The sequence below is a fragment of the Stenella coeruleoalba genome (genome assembly GCF_951394435.1).
Source record: "Stenella coeruleoalba genome assembly, chromosome: 5".
Classification (NCBI taxonomy): domain Eukaryota; kingdom Metazoa; phylum Chordata; class Mammalia; order Artiodactyla; family Delphinidae; genus Stenella; species Stenella coeruleoalba.
This window is the reverse complement of record NC_137150.1, coordinates 141,786,213-141,805,444: the sequence shown is the minus strand read 5'-3', so window position 1 is coordinate 141,805,444 and position 19,232 is coordinate 141,786,213.

Here is a 19,232-nt window from a genome sequence, read left to right as displayed (position 1 = left end):
ACACATATATATAAAACTGAAACAGAGCACAGGCTGTGAGGTGTGATGTTTCAGTGCAAACGATAGTTCTCAATGGAATATTTCACTGATTTTGAGGAATATCTTTAAGATTGAAATATATTAGATTTTATTGTTAATTGCTTGTTTTAAAGAACAAATCAGGAAACTCATGATTATTCATGATTATTCCCTGATTACACTGGAAATAACCGTCTCGTGTGGAGGAGGAGGGTCCCAGAGTGACCTGCTCTGGGTGCCACAGGCACCAGGCACACCAGTGGCCTTGAGCTCTCTGCTGGCATCCCAGGAGCACCTTGCAGATCTGCAACAGTGACGTGGGCCCCACAGCTGTTCAGGGCAGACCTGAAGCCCACCGTACACGCCCCGCTGCCTGCAGCTCTCCAAAAGCTCTTGGGTGGACACACACACGGAGCCCTTTGGCCAGGACCTCAGCTCTGCCTCTGTGAGCCCCAGGCTGCAACCCGCTTGGTCACCAGCAGCCTTGGGACCCCCCGGGCGGAGAGGATGCAGGCGGAGTTCACACCAGCATGTCACAAGAGTGAGGTGCCGCCCTTCCCTGCCTCTCGGTGGGAGGGTCACCTGCTAAACCAACCTGGGGCAGCGGCTCCGGCGCCACAGCCCTTAATGGCCAGACTCGAGCTCTGAGGACCACACAGCCCCATGGACGTCCCCGGGTGCCCGAGGCCCCTCTGCACTGTCCTTTCTATCGTTCCCACACACAAAGGAGACTGTTGACGAGGAGATGCTTTCTCGAGAAGGTCTTTGTGTACTAAGTTTTTAGAAGAGGATTGATGAACCCTGTGGTGTTCATTCTATTTCAAATAACATTGCTGTTATAAAAGTGATCCGTTGTCATTTAGAATTTGGATAAATCCAATAAACCTAAAAGTGGGGGGATACCCATAAGCCTACCAAACCCCGGGTATTTATTACAGGCTGTCTCAGAGGAGATGGCGAGTCTTCCCCATTTTGGTTGTTTGGCTGTTTATCAGGGTCTTGGGAGCCGACCAAAAAGTTGTGCCCGAGGGAAGCCGGAGCCACAAAATCCCAACGACGTGCTCCTGAGACGTGGAGGGGCCAGCGGCTGAGGACGCCCCAAGGGGAGGGGTTCTAGGGGCCTGACCACCCATCCTCTGTGTGACAAAGACACCCCCTCATGTCTGTGCAGGGACCCCCGCTGCCCTCGTGCTGAGCCCTGAGCCAGGGCCCCCCGGCGGCACCCTGCCTTGTGCAAATCCCTAGTGACCAGGACAGCTGTTCTCCAATGCTCCCATCCCTCCAGCCTGTCCTGGAGACACCAACAGAGAGCTTCCCACCCGGCCCCGCCATGGCATCTGGAAGGCCACAGAGCTGACCCCAAGGCCACCTGCAGCGCAGGCGAGGGAGCAGAGGGAGTGCACAGGTGTGTGTCTGACCTGGGCCAGGTCTGTGCAGGGACGGCCCCAGAGCTCCCGCCTGGAGAGCCTGGACCAGGCCCACGGGGGCCGCGGCGGGGGGCGGGGGGGCGGGGGCTGGACCCTCAGCTCCCGAGCACGTGGCTCTGTGTGTGAGTGTCTGTGTGTATAGAAGGGGTGCACTGTGTGCCTGTATGTGTATTATGTCTGTGTGTGTGTGTGTGTGTGTGTGTGTCTGTAAGGGGGGGCTGCACATGTGGGGGGGGTGTCCGTATGGGGGGTACCTGTGTGTGTCTTTGTGTCCGTGTGTGCTTGTGTGTATGTCTGTGTGTGTGTCTATATATCGGGGTGCACATGTGGTGTGTGCTTGGGGGAGCGAGAGCCCCAGTCCCTGAGACCATCTTTCGCTAACATCTAAATGGATCGGGACCTGTCGGGAGTTTGGTACAGGACGCTGGCTAAAGCCCTGCGCCGGCAGGAAGTGAGGCTGGAGGGTGAGCCCCGGAGACGCGCCGGCCCCTCCCGCATTGTCTCCGTGGCGGGTCAAGCCTGATCTCAGCAGTTTTGCACCCCGCTGCACACCAGTTGAACGCCGGCCCTTCTCACACAAAGGCTGGTATTTGCTTTATCTACAGGATTCCCGGACGTCAGCAGTCTGCAGGCGCAGTCACAAAGCCCCGGCACCCCAATTTTCCACACCAGGGCCCAGCGGGGCTCACCCACGAATCTGCCCAACTCAGGCCAACAGGCATTGTTGTGGGTCAGCGGGCTGAGCCCTCGCTCGCCCCTGACCCTCCGTGAGGCCAGCAGGCTGGACAGACAGTCAGTCCCCTGCCCACACCCACTGCGGCCCCAGGGAGGGACGGGAGGGCCGGCCCTCCTCCAGCCCCTTCCAGGACACCGGCATCGGCAGACCCCGCAGAGGCCCCCCAAACACCGCCTGAAGGGGAAACGAGCAAAGCTGGGGCCTTGAGACAGTTCTGTTCCAAACACACCAGGTCGTGTTTGACCCAGTGGGTCACTCACTTCTGCCCACGACACTTGGCATTTTCAATAATTTTTGTCATGAGAGTAAAGTACTATTTCAGTGAGTTTATTCTTGTTACAAAATTTTTCATACATCTAAAAAGTAGAAAAAACGGTACAATGAACCCCCACATACTCACCAGGCAGATTCAACAGTTGTGAGGATTTGGGCCCCAGTTGCTTCATCTTCTTTTTCTTTCCTAAACTATTTTATTTTATTCCTTTAATTTTTATTTTATATTGGAGTATAGTTGATTTACAATGTCGTATTAGTTTCAGGTGTACAGCAAAGTGACTTAGTTATGCATATACATGTATCTATTATTTTTCAGATTCTTTTCCCATATAGGTTATTACAAAATATCGAGTAGAGCTCCCTGTGCTGTAAAGCAGGTCCCTGTTGATTATTTTATATTATTTTATATTTTATATATATATTAGTGTGTGTATGTTAATCCCAAACTCCTCATTTAAAGCAGAGCCCAGGCTTCCTGTCATTTCACCCCTACATACTTCAGTAACTTCTCTTAAAAGATGAACATTTCCTTGTATCGGCACAAATTCCATTTCATATTTGATAGTCATCATTTCTCAGTATCATCTAACACCTGGGCCCTAATCAAACATCCTTATCATCTCAAACATGCTATTTTACAATTGATTTCTTTAAGCCAAGACCCAAGCCTAATCCACTCCCTTCTTTGGTTGTTGGGGAGGTATGTTTTTTCCAAAGGTTTTTCTGCATTATGGAGAAGGTCTCATGTGTTTTCCTCATTTGATCTGTTAAATGGTGAACCATATAGATTCACTGTCTACTGTGAACCAGTCTACTGTTAACCAATCTTCCAAGGCTGGAATCAATCCAGCTGAGTTGTCTTAACCCAGGCTTCCCAGAAAACCAAGCAGGGGCAAAGCGTGGGTATTAATACTTCACTGGGAGGTGCAATCCCAGGGAAGCAAAAGTGGGGAAAAGGAAAGTGGGGAATGAAGGGATGCAAAGAGGGTGTGATATGGTACATGATATAGAATAGGATAGGATAGGATAGGATAGAATAGAATAGAATAGAATAGAAGAGTAGAGTATATGGTGGTACTCTCTGGGGCTGGCAGCAGCTCTCACAAGAGCACAGCTGGTAGAAACTCAGAACAGAATTTAACTGCCGGTTACTTCCCGTGTCATCGCTCTCATGGGCCAAATCTACCTCAAGGGGCACTAACTCCCTGAATTTCTGACCTGTCTTCCCTGGGCCCCTCTGGGCAGCCTCTGGAGAGCCCAGCCCCTGATCGGGGAAGTCGGCCTGAGGGCCAGAGCTCCCGCAGCCCCACTGTGTGGAGATGGGGGCCCAGGCCCAGCCTTGCCCCCTGGGCTCTTAGGAGACGGCCAGTGGGTTTATACGTTTGCTTAGTATGTTTATGACTTTGCATCTATGCTCCGAATGCAACTGGCCCATAATCTCTCTTTTACTCTCCTTACCCGGTTTTGATAAAAAGGTTATGATTCATAATAAAATGGGGGACAGGGTCATGTTTTCTATTTTTCTTTTCTCTGGAAGAGTTTCCTTAAACGTTGGCAAACTCACCTGTAAACACCTGGGCCTGATGCTTTCTATTCTGGGGACGTGTTTTCTACCTATTCAATTTTTGTAATTGTTACAGAGGACTTCCGATCTTCTATCTGTTTTTCCCTGAGTCAGTTATGGAACTCGTGGTTTCCCTTCTTTTTACACACAGTTTTGTGTAGGTGTCCAGAGTCCCCGGCATTAGGAGCTCCTGCTGGGCACGGACGGCACCTCCTCTGGGCCCCATGAGCACGACGGGGGGCCCTGCCCCTTTTCATTCCTCCTGCTGTGTACTTAGGTCCGCTTGCTTTTTTCCCTTGTTCATCTGGAGAGGTCTGTCAATTTTGTTTGGTTTTTCAGGAATCCGTTTCTGGCTTTGTGGTTTTCTGTTGCATCCGTTCCTGCACCTATTATTATATTCTTCCTTCTGTGTTTTCCGGATTTACGCTGCTATTAATTTCCTTAACGTTACGCGGTTACTTAGGTATTTGGTTCTTCCCTTTTCTTCGTCTCTCGTGTGGGATATCAGCGTCCCCATCCCCTCAGCTGCATCTCGCAGGAGTCGGCGGGTCAGGCGCATGTGGCGGCAGCCGCGCAACCCGGGAGCCCAGCACACCGCCCAGCTCATGACACTCAAACGAAGCGTGAAGCAGGCCAACCAGAGGAGCCTCCGTGAGACCCCTGGGCCTGACTGGACGCCCACTTACATGTTTACCTTGATTCCACGCTGACCCCAAAATGCTCGGAGGCAGGTAATGAGGACTCAAGTCCTGGCATCCGCTCTGTTCAGAGGAACTAGCAATTCTGGGGGAGATGCTGAGAGGAAGGGAGAGGCCTTAGGAAAAGGCCCCGTGACAGTGAACTTAGCCACCCTTCCATCGGGGTGAGTTTCCTATTTGAAGAGCGTGTGTGCACGTGTGAATAGCAAACGTTTCCCCATGTTGTCCCCACGCCTGGGGTGGACTCAGCGCTAGCATGAATGACGCGGCAGTCCCCATCCGCAGGGCGGGAGCCGAGGCACGTGGATACCAGGAGGCCCTTGGGACCCACAGGCGGGCTGTGTGTCTCGTGGTCCCAGCGTAAAACGCTCTGCTTCTCTGGATCAGTTATGCCTCTCTTACGTCAGTCATCACAATCGGATAGCCAGAGCTCACGCCACCCAAACCTTCACTTGACCTGCCCAGACTTTTCGGTGGACAATCTTATCGTTCCCTCCACCTGGATGGGAGCGATCGGGCGGCCGGCAAGGAGCGACGTGAGCGGCTATCGGCCTGGCCGCGGCCGAGGGGCTGCGCGCGGCTGTGGACACACGTGGGTGCTGGCGCTCAGGGATGAGAGGAAGCGGGCACAGGGACTGGGCAGCAGCGTCCCAGGGTCAGCATCCGGGGAGGGAGGACAAGGCCGGGCGGTCAGCCTCTGTTTCCTGAGCCACAGACACAACTTCCCTAACCAGAGACTCTACCCCGCTGACTTCACACGGCAACCAGACGCAAAACGGGAGAGGAGTGTCTGCAGCTCTGTGTCTGCTTAGAAGAAGGAGGTGGTCAGCCGCGCACAGCATCTCCCAGCCTGGACGCTGCACCCGGAGAGCGGCCCTGACCCCCCTCCGTCTCTGTTGACACTGTCACGGAGAAGCAGTGACACAGGAGGGGGTCTCTGCCTGGCCCCCCAAGAGCAGACCCTGAGGGAAGGTACAGGTGCTGGTCCCTTAGCCAGGGGTGTCGGGGTGGGGGTGGGGACCCAGGAAGCAGAAGTGAGGCAGGGCAGTGAGACAGGAAAGGAGGGAAGCCAGTAAAGTGTCCCCTGATGAGAGGGGCGCTAAGGTGGGGGGCTGGGGCTCAGGCCCCAGGGAATCATGTAGGATACACATCAGTATCTCCCCCTGACTGCGGGACAGAGCCGGGGCATTTATCCTGACACAGCCCCTCCTGGCTGAAGGCTGCTCCTGAGGACGTCGACTCTGGGAGTTTCAAATGGGCTGAGTGGATGCGGGGGCCCTGAAAACAGAGAAGCAGGGGGGCATGCCCACCCCCCAAATGGTCCCTTAGCTGTGGTGGGTTCACAGGCTGCCAGGGGTTCTGGGCAGGGCAGCAACAGGATCCACCAATGGTGTGAACAGTCAAGGAGTTAAAGACCATGAAAGAGACCAAACCAGGTGTGTAAGTCAGGGCTCTCCAGGGAAACAGAACCAATAGGATGGATGGATGATGGGTGGATGGATGGATGATGGATGATGGGTGGATGATGGATGGATGGATGGTGGGTGGATGATGGGTGGATGGATTGACGGATGGATGGATGGATAGATGGATGGATGGATGGATTAGGAAACTAATACACCTCCCATACCTGACTTTTCAACAAAACTTGTCACTTCTCCCTGCAAAGATTATCCAGAATTCACCTACTCCTCACCAGCCCCCAGCCCCCCATCTGAGACACTACCACCTCTTGCCTGCTTTTTCGCAGTTACATCCTCACTGGGCTCCCCATTTCTGTGCTTGTCCCCCCCAGAAGCTCTTCACCCAGCGGCCAGGGTTATCCCTTAAAGTCACATAGGCCACTCCTGTGCTCCAAACCTTGCTGACTTCCCGTCTCACCCGAGTAAAAGCCCAAGTCTTTACCATGACCTGCAATGCATTTCAGGTCTGGCCTCACCCTCCCCTCATTCCTGAAGCTCCAGCCACGCTGGCCCCTGGTTGCTCAGATGTGCTGCTGCCTCAGGGCCTTTGCACCTCCTGCCCCCTCTGCACAGAAAGCACTTCCTTCAGTTTCTGCATGGCTGGTTTACACACTTCCTGGAGGTCTTTACCCAAAGCCACCTTGTCAGGGACAGCTTCCACTGTGACGTTGTCATGGTCCACTGCAGGCAGAGCTCACTTCCCCACTCCTCCAACTTGCTGCTTGGCATTGTGACTCTCTCTGGGTAATGAAGTGTGAGTAGACATAACTTTGGCCACATCCAACTGGAGGCTTTCGATGTGCTTGTGTGGTTTGACGCTGCACCATGAGAAGAGGATGTCCAGTGGCCACTGCTCCGTCAGCCTGAACCCCAGCAGAGAAACACTTGGAGCAGACCTAAACCTAACCTGAGGCCTGAAGCAGAACCCAGCCAAACCACAGGCTCACGAGCAAGAAATAAATGTCTGTGGTTGTAAGCTTGGGGTGTTTGTTATGCCGCATCACCACAGCAGTAGCTGACGGATACACAAGGGCTTCCCCCTCCCAGTTCAATTGTTTCTCAACACGCATTATTCTCTAATGTGCATTATATGCACCTTATTTATCTTCATTGTCTGCCTTCCCGACTGGAAGGTAAGCTCCATGAGAACAGGAATTTTCACCTGTTTCATTCACCACTGGATCCCCAGCGCTCGACAGGAGACACTGGGCAAATATCACTGAATGAGTGAATGACTATGATGGGTCTGACACTAGAGCTAAGTCCTGGGTGCACGGGGAGCATATAAGGGGACCTGTAACCCGGCCCTGGAGATCAGGGCAGTCCTCACAGAGGAAGCAACAGAAACCCTAGGTGGCCAGGTTGACCTACCAGATGAAGAGTTCCTGGAGATTACTCCTGTCCCCAAAGTGAATAAAACCACTGGGAATAGGTAGGGGAGGGTGACATTAACAAGGAGAGAGGGAAAACGTAAGGTTCCATGTGCATTATCAAAGGGCACTCATCGGGCCGTCCATGCAGCCAGGAGCAGCTCTCTCCCATGTCTACGTCTACGTGAACACTGTGAAGTCAGAAGGTGACTACACTTTAACGAAGCACCTACTGTGTGCCACACCAATTGAACACAACTATGAAAAGGACAGTCCCTGCCCTCAGAGAGTTTAGAGTCCCGTGGGAGAGACAGACATGCAGACGGCCTATCAGTCATGGAGAAACAGAAGCAACGGGACAGAGACGTGGGTGGCGAGTCCAAAGTCTGCAGGGCAGGCTGCTCAGCTAGAAACCCGGCAGGAGCTGATGCTGCAGGCTTGAGGCAGAATGTTTTCTTGCCCAGAAAGATCTCCACTTTGCTCCTAAGGCCTCTCAGCTGATCGAATGAGGTCCATCCAGATTCTCTGGAATAATCTCCTTTGCTCCAAGTCCACTGAGGGTAGATGTTACCCACATCTACAGAACACCTTCCCAGCACCACCTGGGTTACCGATGACTGAATCTCTGGCGTCTACCTGACGCACAAAACTGACTGTCATGTGCTGGTGACAGTCACACTACAAGGCGAATGTGCTTAACGCCACAGACCTAGACACTTAAAAAAATATTTTTAATCACGAAATTTTTTTTATTTTTTATCTTTAAATTTTTTAAAATTATTTTTAAACGACTAAATATTATTATATATTTCATTAAAAAAAAAAAACCTGACCATCACAGGCTGTGATCAGGGTGAATGCTGACGCCTGGAGACCACCCAGAAGGTGAGACACACTTCACCGGGAGCCCCAGAAGACACCCCCGAGCCCCGCCGGCGATGGCTACGGCCAAAGGAAGTGCCAGTCAGCAAACTGCATTCGGCAGCAGCGGCTGAGCTGTTTCTCAGGCTGAGCCTCGGCCCTGCGCGCACAGGGTGAGCTGCGCGGCATCCCTCCTGCTCGGACCCCAGCGTGTCCCTGCCTCTCCCTCACCAGCCGAGCAGCAGGGGCCACTTGGCTGCAGAAGCTGAAAGAATCGTACTGAGGTCACGGCTGTCTCTCCTTCCCAGTTGTTTTCGCTTAGCCGTTGTGGTCGGCAGAATAACGCCTCCTCCAAGATGTTGGGTCTTAATCCCCAGAACCTGCAACTGTGCTGTCTTGTCTGGCAAAGCAGGTGTGATCGCATTAAGTGGCTTGAGCTGGGGAGGTTACCCTGGGTGATCCGGGTGGGCCCAGTGTCATCACAGGGGAAGGGGGAGGAGGTATGACGAGGGAAACAGGTAGGAGTGAGGCCGGGGCCATGAGATAAGGGATGCGGGTGGCCCTCAGGCGCGGGAGAACATGAGGACTCTTCCCGAGAACCTTGGAAGGAAGGCAGCCCTGTAAACACCTTGATTTCAGCCCAGCGACACCCATTTTGGCCACCTCACCGCTTCCGTAAGACACCACAGTCGTGCTGTTTTAAGCCACTAAGTTCGCGGTCATTTGCCACAGCCGCCACGGGACCCAGGTGTCGCTGCGCATGAGACACACTCCGGCTCCGTCTGCGAAGACTTGCAAAACATAGCAACCACGTTCAAGGTGTCGATCCTGATTCCAGTCAACTCGCTGTAAAAAGACAGCTGTGAGGCGATTGGGGAGATCTGGACACAGGCTAGCACGTGTCGTTGAGAAGTTATTGCTGATTTGGTCCAGTCTGTCGATGGTATCACGGCTCTGCACGTGGGGGAATATTCTGCAGCAGGGAGGCAGCGGGATGGCATGATGTCTGGACTTAGTTTGAAATACTTGAGGGGCGGGCGGAGTAAGAAAATGGGGTAGATGAAGGGGATATAGGCGTTGTGATGACTATGGAATTGCGTGATGTCCCAGGGCTTTTCCAAACCCTTCTGAGAGCCTACAAATGTGTCTCAGAGAAACGGCGGCCTGAGATTTCCACAGTTACCCTTTCTATGTCCCCAAGTGTAGCGGCTGTGGCCCTTTGGAGCCAATGACTGTCTACACCGACAGCTCACTCATGCCTGACACCTGACAGTTCGCGAGCCCCTGTGTGGAGTTGAATCACGTCCCCGCAAAAGCTGTGTTCACATCCCAACCTCCAGAGTCTGTGAATGGGCTTATTTGGAAATACGGTCTTTGCAATGTGGTCAAGTTAAGATGAGGTCAGACCGGGCTCGAGTGGACCCTAAATCCAGTGACCGGCGTCCCAGTAAAAAAAGAGACATTGCAGCAGAGACACACACAGAGGGAAGAAGCCACGTGAGGACGGGGCAGAGGTTGGGGTGAGGATGCTGCCGCACGCCGGGGGATTCTGGGCTTTGCTGCCACCACCAGAAGCTGGAAGAGGCACGGAGGGTGTTCCCCTGGAGTCTTCAGAGGCACCAGCCCTCCCCACACCTTGAATTCGGACTTCGGCCTCTAGACTGGGAGAGAGTGAACGTCTTGTTTTAAGCCGCCCCGTCTGTGGTTCTTTGTTACGGCGGCCCCAGGACCCTCACACACGCCCCTTTCACTTTCCCCTGCAGGGTGTCATTGACCCCGTCCTCCCCGAGGCCCTAAGAGCTGGGTCCAGCACGGTGAGGGGTGAGCTCTGCCGGGATGGCCAAGTCCACACCCCGGGGGCTTCCGCTCGCAGCTGGCTGGCCTGGGCAGGTTCCGTCTCTGTTTCTGGGTCTCCATTTCCTCTCCATAAAGCAGGCGGCTGGACCACCGCCGGGAGGTCCCTTCCATTCCAACAACCCCAGTTCTGAGCAGGTCCCGCACCTCTGTGTGTTCCGAACGCAGTACCCCTCCCCCACCCTCCCCAGCGACGCCTGCAGGGAGGCACAGGTTAGACGGAGAGCACGGCCCCAGGGCTGCCCCAGCACCTCGGGTGGCTTCCGGATGGGGCGAGGTGGGAGCCACAGGCAGAGTGGCATGGCGGGTGGGGTGACGCCGCAGCCAGGGTGGGTTGGCTGCATCTCCCTGGGGCAGGGCTGCTGTGCAGTATGGGGCGCACGGCACGGCAGTCGGGCCAGTGCCCAACACAGGGTGACGGGGACCGAGGGCCACCAGGCAGGCAGGCCTATTTGACAGAGTGACCTTGCTGCAGGGGGCGGGGGCAGGCAGAGCCGCGGCATCGCCACCAAGTGCAAACCTGCCGAAAGACAGATGGTTCCGGCTGCAGGGGCTGGGGCTCTGGTTCACATGGGCCGTCAGGACCTCGTCCTGGGAAGGAGGAGAGAAGCCCACTCTTGCTAGGGGGAGAGGGTTGTCAGAGGGGCAGGTTTCCAGCTGGGAGGCTGACGGCCTGAGACCCACGCGGGCAGCGGTACAGCGGGTGGGGGAACTGGCTGGGGGAACTGAGGAAGGCCTCCCTCTGAGCACAGCCCGGGGGCCCTGCCAGCCTCCACGCAGCCCCCAGCCAGCCTTTCTCTACCCCACATCCCACCCTGGAGGCAGCACAGCTCTGTACCAGCCTCTCTCCTGCTGGCAGCCCCCCAGTCCCTCTGGGCTCCTTCAGACACCCCGAAACCTAGGCTCCCTTGACACCCGGCATGGGACGGTGGCCCCTGCACGTGTGTTGGCAGGCGGCGGAAGGGAGGCTGCACAGGCAGTGAATCCCCCGCCACTGACCCCCACTAACATCCAGGGCGGGGAAGGACCTGGTGCCGCCCCTCCTGCAGCCCCCATCCCCACCCCCAAAGGCTGTGGCCCACGGCAGGCATCCCACTGGGAGTTCTGACCCAGGGCCAGAAGCCACCTGCCCACAGCGAGGCGGGGCCGTATGGCCCATCCAGGTCAACGGCCAAGAGGAGGTGAGCTGTGCCCTCTGCCACTGAAGGCCAGGCCACTGGGTAAATTAGACGATAAAGAGATACACCACTATCTGTTCAAAAGAATTGCTAGTAGCAACCTTGGGCCCTGTTTCCGACAGGGCCTAGGGCACGATGCCCAGGGAGAGGCAATGGCTGGAGAGCCCGTGCTGGGCCGAGGCTGGGACGGAATCACAGGAATCTCTCTGTCCCCCAAGTCGGTTTCCACCTTCAATACTTCTTCTCTACCCAAAACCCGAACAACCAGTCCTGTGCAGCATCTCTTTAGGAAACACCGTGCTTTTTTTCCCACTCGAGTCCTAAATAATCGCCTGCACAGCTACAGACGCAGAGCATCGGGCTGAGCCTTCTCGCTGCCTAAAAGCAGGTGAATAGCTCCCCCTTGTGTCCATTTGCCGCAGCAAGCGGGGAGCTTCCGCTTCCTGGTGTCAAAGGTGCAGCGCCCACCGCGGCAAAAGTCTGAATTCTGTATGAAAGAGTCTGTCCGTGACTGCTGCCTGGTAAATACTTCCACGACCGTCACGCCATCACCCACGAGATTTGGCGCATCTGAAACCAGCTTCCAACAGCAGCCAAATGGAAAGAGTTCAAAGACACAGGTTTACAGAATTACACAACCCCCGTCCGATGCAGCACTTCACCCGCAGGAACGCATCCTACAACGTAGAGTCGCACAGGTTCGCAGCAGCCGGTGCACGGGGTCACTGGGTGCAGCTGTGTTTGCGACAGCAAAAGCGGACCGTAGCTAAAGGCACATCAGTAGAGGGCGGGTGCAGGAAATTCCACCGCCAGGGATAGTCTGCAACCATCTAAAACAGCAAGGCAATCTGCACACCATGCCCACAGCAGCATATGCGCAAAGGGAAGAGGCGGAAGCAACCCAGATACCCATCAGCAGACGAATGCATGAACAGCATGTGGTCTGCTTACATTTCTCAGCCTCAGAAAAGAAGGACATTCCGACACCTGCTACAACATGGATGAACCTTGAGGACATTGTGCTCAGTGACATAAGCCAGACACAGAACGACAGATACTGTGCGATCCACTTACTTGAGGTCCCTGGAGGAGTCAGATTCATAGAGACAGAAAGTGGAATGATGGGTGCCAGGGACAGGGGTTGGTGATGGGGAGAGTGTTTCATGGGGACGGAGTTTCTGTTGGGGAGGATGGAAAATTCTGGAGATGGATAGTTGCACACCAATGGAAATGAGCCTAATGCTGTAACCAGGCAGGAATCTGTGGGGTCTTCCTGGGACAGACCACCCCCCATGTCCTCTGCCTGCCTCTTGTCTGTAGAAAAACTTTAGCCTCCTGGGCCTTCCCCTGAGTTCCAAAGAATGAATTTAATCAGAGAAGTGAGAACATGTAGAAAATTCAGTCAAGCAAGACAAAGTAATAATAGTTTAGCCGTTAAACAAAGTCAAGGACCTTTAGTTCCTCCTCAAGGGCTATAGATAATATTCTGAGTCATGTCCTTTGAGCTGTTGCAGACACGGAAACCCCCAGGAAGAAGTTCACTGTGTGCTGTCCACCAGCACGGAGACCCCAGACCAGTTGGAACCAGAAGGTTGATGATGCTGACTCCTGATTACCTCACCACCAGCCAATCAGAAGAACGTCCACGAGCTGATCACACAAGCCACGACTCCCTTCCCTCACCTTGTCTTTACAAACCTTCCCTGAAAGCCATCAGGGAGTTTGGGCCTTTTGAGCACAAGCTGCCTGGACTCCTTGCTTGGCGTCTGCGATAAATGCTGCGCTTTCCTTCACCACAACATGCTGTTAGTAGATTGGCTTTACCGTGCACGGGCGAGCGGACCAAAGTCTGAGTCAGTAACAAGGCCTCTGAACTGTGCACTTCAACACGGTGAAGGTGGTAAATTTTATGTTATGTACATTTTACCACAATAAAAAAGTGAGACAATTCTTTTATGTTGTGCTATGGAAACATCTCCAAGTTATTACCCAGAAAACACGGTCGAGAGCAATGTGCATCGTGCGCTAACATTTATGTCAAGGAAACGCACGTGCAGCCACTGCATAGACTATCTCTAGGACCCGCTGGAATGGGCGATGGGGCTGCCCTCGGTGAGGGGGATGCAGGGGGTCTCACTTCTGAATTTTCTACCGTGACAAGAGCACCCACACATAAAGTCACTTACTAAAGTACAAATGCAAGGAGTGAAGATGCAGGGCACACCCCAGAAAGCCATGGGGGCGGGGCGAGGTTGCGTGTGTGACGGGGGGCGGGCTGGGTGTGTGTGGTGTGGTGTGTACGTGTTGACTGTCTTTACTCTGCCAGAAATACTGGTGTCCCAGAGGCCCAGGTGCAGACCTGAAGACTTCTTTTTTTTTCTGTTTTCTCCCTCAAAAAAAAATTTTTTTATTGAGGTATAGTTGATATACAATATTATAAGATTTCAGATGTACCACACCCGAAAGCCTTCTTAAGGGTCCAACTACATGGTCTGGTCTATTACACATGCTTATAAAAGAAAACACAAACGTGCTTCTTTTGCTGAGACCAGGTTAACTGATTCCCCTGGACCGTTCAGGAGCTGGTGGAAATGAAGTTCTCGCCATCCCACTCCCCGCTCTCGGAGGCCCTGCTTTGCTTCAGGGCCTCCAGGGAGATGGACTCTACCTCCTTAAACATGACTGGGGGGTGAGGTTTCATGGCTTTCCTCGGACCAGGGAGGGCAGCTATGTTCCATGTCACAAAAACACTGAAGGAGGCTTTGAGAGGAGACCTCAGAAATCCAGCCCCATTAGACAGACCAACAAACCAAGACCCAGTGGAAGGAAGCAACTTTTCAGAGGCTCCCAGCTGGAAAGGCCCTGTCCCACCCACCACCACCACCCACCACCCACCTCCACCCCCATCCCCACCCCGCCCTCCGCTCTCACCAGGCCTGTGCTCAGCCTCCACCCACCTTTTTGCATCTAACCTAACCACAGCCTTGGAGGAGGAAACGTCATCCCCATCTTACGCATGGGGAAACTCACCTGAGAAATGGACTCCTTCCACAGCGGAGCCAGGATTCAGTCTGGTCTGAGGCTGGGGGCTGTGCAGACACAAGGCCCCAGGACATTGTCCGTCCTGATTCCTCGCACAGGTGCCCACCCTCCTGCCTGGGGGAGACACGCAGGCCAAAAACCTCTTCCTTTCACACCCTCGCCCTCCACGTCCAACCCATTAGCCTGGCCCAGCACCCCACCCCCGACTTGCTTCCTGACCCCGTCTGCTTCACCCCCCCTCCCTGCCTCCACCCTGGGCCAAACCAGGTCACCCTCCTGGGATCAGCGCCCTAACCAGTCTCCCCGCTGCCCTACCCCCAACACTCCAAGCTCTACTTTTTAAAGAAACAGTTTTACTAAGATATAATTCACCTATCACGAAGTTCACGCTTCTGCAGTGTACAATTAAGTGACGTTTAGAGTAGTCACAGGACGGCACATCTATCACCACTGGCAAATTCCAGAACATTTGCTTTACCCCAAAAAGAACTCCCATGCCCATTAGCAGTCACTCCCTATTCTCCCCTCGCCCACCCCAGCCCTAGGGAACCACTAATCGACTTCCTGCTTCTACAGGTTTGCCTACTCTGCACCTTTCACATAAATGGAATCTTACAATATGTGGTCCTTTTGTCTGGCTGGCTTATTTTACTTAAAGCCGTGTTTTCAATATTCATCCATGTCGTGGCATGTATCAGAATTCCCTTCCTTTTCGTGGCTGAATACTATTCCACTGTATGGACAGACCTCATTGTGTGTATCCATCATCCGCTGATGGACATTGGGTTGTTCTCACTGTCAACTAAAAACAGAACAAAACAACACCACAAAAAACGCACAACCAGGGCTTCCCTGGTGGCGCAGTGGTTGAGAGTCCGCCTGCCGATGCAGGGGACGCGGGTTCGTGCCCCGGTCCGGGAAGATCCCACATGCCACGGAGCGGCTGGGCCCGTGAGCCACGGCCGCTGAGCCTGCGCGTCCGGAGCCTGTGCTCCGCAACGGGAGAGGCCACAACAGTGAGAGGCCCGCGTACCGCAAAAAAACAAACAAAAAAAAAAAACAAACGCACAACCTAAAAGCTGAGAGTTACGTTTTATTCATTACTGAGAAGTACAGTCTGGGAAGGCAGCCTCTCAGCTCTGAGCAACTGCTCCAGAGAGGTAGGGGATGAACCAGGACGTGCAGGAGTTATTGCTGAAATAAAAGCCACGTATTTGAACATGAAAAGATTACGGCAAATCACAAAAACCAGACGTCTCAAGTTAATGACTTCAGTGCTCTTCTCTGTATGGGAAGACGCAGGAGTCCGGGCTCCCTGAAATCATTCCTTTGACGTGCACCTCAGCTCTCTGGGGCCGGCGTCCTGTACCTTCTCATCCTGGTCTCCGCAGGGCGCATTGCTGTGGGGATGGGCGGTGAGCTGCAGCGGCCAGCGGCTTGATGGCGGGCACCTGCCTCCACCCGACTTCTGGCTGCCGCGTCCTCTGTCTACCGATATGACAGAGGCGCTATTTTTCATACGCAGCAGGCAATGTTTTCTGTGCGCATCACCTACAGCTACTGTGAATAACGCTGCTGTGAACATTCAGGCGCAAGCTTGTGTGAGACTAGAGGTCATTCTGAAATCGATATGTGCCCCTGGGGAGTTTGAATGATGTGCTCCACCCTTGATGCTTTTAAAAAACATGGATCAAAAAAAAACAAAGAGAAAAAACATGGATCGGGTCTCAGTTCTCCTCCTTCATCCTCCCCGGTGACACCTATCGATTTTGTGGGACTCGAGGGACATTGTTCCAGCTAATGATTAAGAACTCTCCAGACAATAGGGGCTTCTTAGATAATGGGTGAATTTCCAGGATGTCCGGCCCCCTTCCGAGAAGGAGGGAGATAAACAAAATGTAAAAAAGGTATCTGTCAAAGACCAATCAGGAAGCTGGGGACAAGTTCCCTCTCTGGTCCGAGCCTAAGCCGGGACCAATCAGCAGGAAAACACAACCAAATCTATAATTTACATACGGGGAAGTGGGAACCTATAAAACTGACATATTCGCGCCCAAAAGGGGTTTCTTCTTCGACCTTCTGCGTGAGGACCAAGGAACCCCGGTGCACCGGCCTTTAATAAACCTCTTGCGTTTTGCATCGGCTTCCGACTCTTGTTGTTTCCTGGGCGAGTCGAAACTCCTAGGAGACCGCGAAGGTCTAACAATTTCACAACGACATTCAATCTCGGGGTTCCGGCCACGTGGCCTGGCCGGAGCACATCTCTCAAACTCAGCCAGCCTCGCCTTGCCCTCCGCTCCCTCCCCAGGTCCAGGGACGCTGGTTGTCCGCTGAGCACCCCCTCACCAAGCTCCCTCCCTCCCCGGGTCTCTGCGGTCACGGTTCCCTCTGATGCTCATTCCAGCTCTCCACACCTGTCAGGTCTCAGCTAGAATATCAGGACCTCAGAGGCCGCCCTGACCCGCGCAGCTGCCGGGGTCCTCCTCCCGGAGCCGGGCCTCCAACCGCTCACTCCCTCTTAACTCCCTTCACAGCTCTCGGCATGGTCTGAAGTTAGCTCGTGCTTTTTCTTCCTCGTCTTCTCTCTTCCCCTGAATGAGGGCTCCCTGACATTTTTTTAAAAAGCAGCAACAGGTCCCAGATGGGGCCATTTACACACCCTCGACGCCACACCCCACCCCCAGAGAAAGGAACCAAGACTTAACTGCAGTTTCAACCCCTCCCAGGAATGTGACCATTAAACAGGTGATCGGAAATTTCCGGATCAGCAAGAGTGAGGCAGTCCTCAGGGTACAGACCCTGCCGTTCCCTCCCCCAAAGAAGGTGGGGGGCCAGAGAAAATCCTTTCTTTTCTCCTGCTAATACCTTCTTGCCCTGCCCTTCCTCTGTGTATCAAAAACCCCATTTCCTACAACCCCCTCGGGCCCTTCTGTTTACTAGACGGGATACTTCTCGACCAGGAGTAGTTGAACAAAGCCAATTAGCCCTTCCAATCTACTCAGGTGAGCTTTGTTTTTTAACCCTGAGGACAGGACCTGCTCTCACACGCCCTGGTGTCCCCAGTGCCTCCAGCAATGAATGTGAGGTCCTAGAGGTGCCGGGAAAACATGGGACTCTGATGAAGAAATGAAAAACAGAAGGACTGGAAGCTCCTGCAGTCCTAGCCCCGCGGAGCTGCTTTGACCGTTACCGAAGCCCGCTGTCCACTTCCTACCCCGCCTGGTGTGTTTGTATGTGGTCTTGCTTGCTGGTTCGGTGGTGATTTTGATTTGGGGGCTTTCTCCTGTGTCGTGAGAGCACATCCGTCCTTCCACGCAGAAAGATAAACTCTCCTCCGTCAGGCCTGTGTGACTTGTAATGCCGCAGGACACGGGTGCTACCAGCATGTGCACCCAGCGCTTTCTACTCCGTTAAACGTAAAATGAGAAAGACACGGCTTTGGGATGGAAATGGCTGCCCAGCAGACGCTGCGAAGGCACAAAGCAGCCTGTCAGTTCTGCCAGGGGGTCATTCCCACCCAGGCGAGAGAACGTTTGGCTGATGTGTTCAAACCCCATCCCCCTGGCAGCTGTGGGCGCCAGCGCCCGGTCCACATCTGCTGCATCAGCTCCTGATGTGTCTGCCATCACGGCCAACACACACTGTGTTATTGTCTCCTCAACAGTCACAGAGGTGGGTGTCAGTGGTCAGGTCAAGCGGACACCAGTCCCTGGGTAGACCTATCATTACCACGATGGAACTAGGGTTTAATTCCATTTGCAAGGCCAGATGTGGCCAAGAGCCTGTATCGGCTATCTTCTGCCACAATCAACGCTGCGTAACAAACCACCCCAAACCAACAGTGCTTTTATTAGCTCATGATTCTGGGGATCGACTACTGAAGCTGGTCCACTGGGGCTGTCCACTGGCAGCTGGGCACCCTCACATCTGCCATTGGTGCAAGTGGGCATGGCTGCCCTGGGCTCCGGGCTCCAATAGGGTGGCCCCCACGCTGGCAGTCCCTAGAGCGTAAGTGTGAAGTCCTCCAGAGGACTTGCCAGGCTGGGAACCACACCGCACCCCTTCTACCACGTTCTACCGCATAGAGCAATTCTCCTGGACGTGCCTCACTCGCGGAGAGGGGACACAAGACGCCACGGCTTGATATGAGGAGTCATGGAGTCACATCTCTAAGTGACGGAGTCCGCACACAGTCTTGCAGAGGCAGAGCACAGAACCAGCCTCAGGTGCCGTCAGGAGGCCTGGAGCTTAACCTGCAAACTCCTCTCTCCCACTTCTGATCCTGTGGGGTGAGGCCCGGGAAGCTGTGTGCTTAGCAAGTGCCCAGGCCGTTCTGACATGAGGGGTCCTTGACCACACGTTAAAAGACATGGACCCAGGCTGATGTTTCTTAACCCAGATCCACAGACCTCAGGATGCTCGTGAACCCCCAGAAATGTACAAAGTTTCATGCTTCGGACCAGAGCCTTTATTCAGCGTGGGAGAGGGCTCGATGACCCGAGAGAGGTTAAACTCGCCCATAATCCACAAGTACTCACTTTCACCCTGGTCTTGACCCTCTTGCCCAAGCCAAGGTGTGACACCCCAGCTCCCCCTGCCACACACAAAAAGGTGAGGACAGTTTGCCTGATTTCACACGCACGCTCTTGTAGCCAAATGCCTCAGGTGTGTGGGAAGGAAAGGGGGTGGCTTCAGGGCACGTCCAGTGGGGCTGTTCTGGGGGGGGCATGGATGGGCAGAGGGGC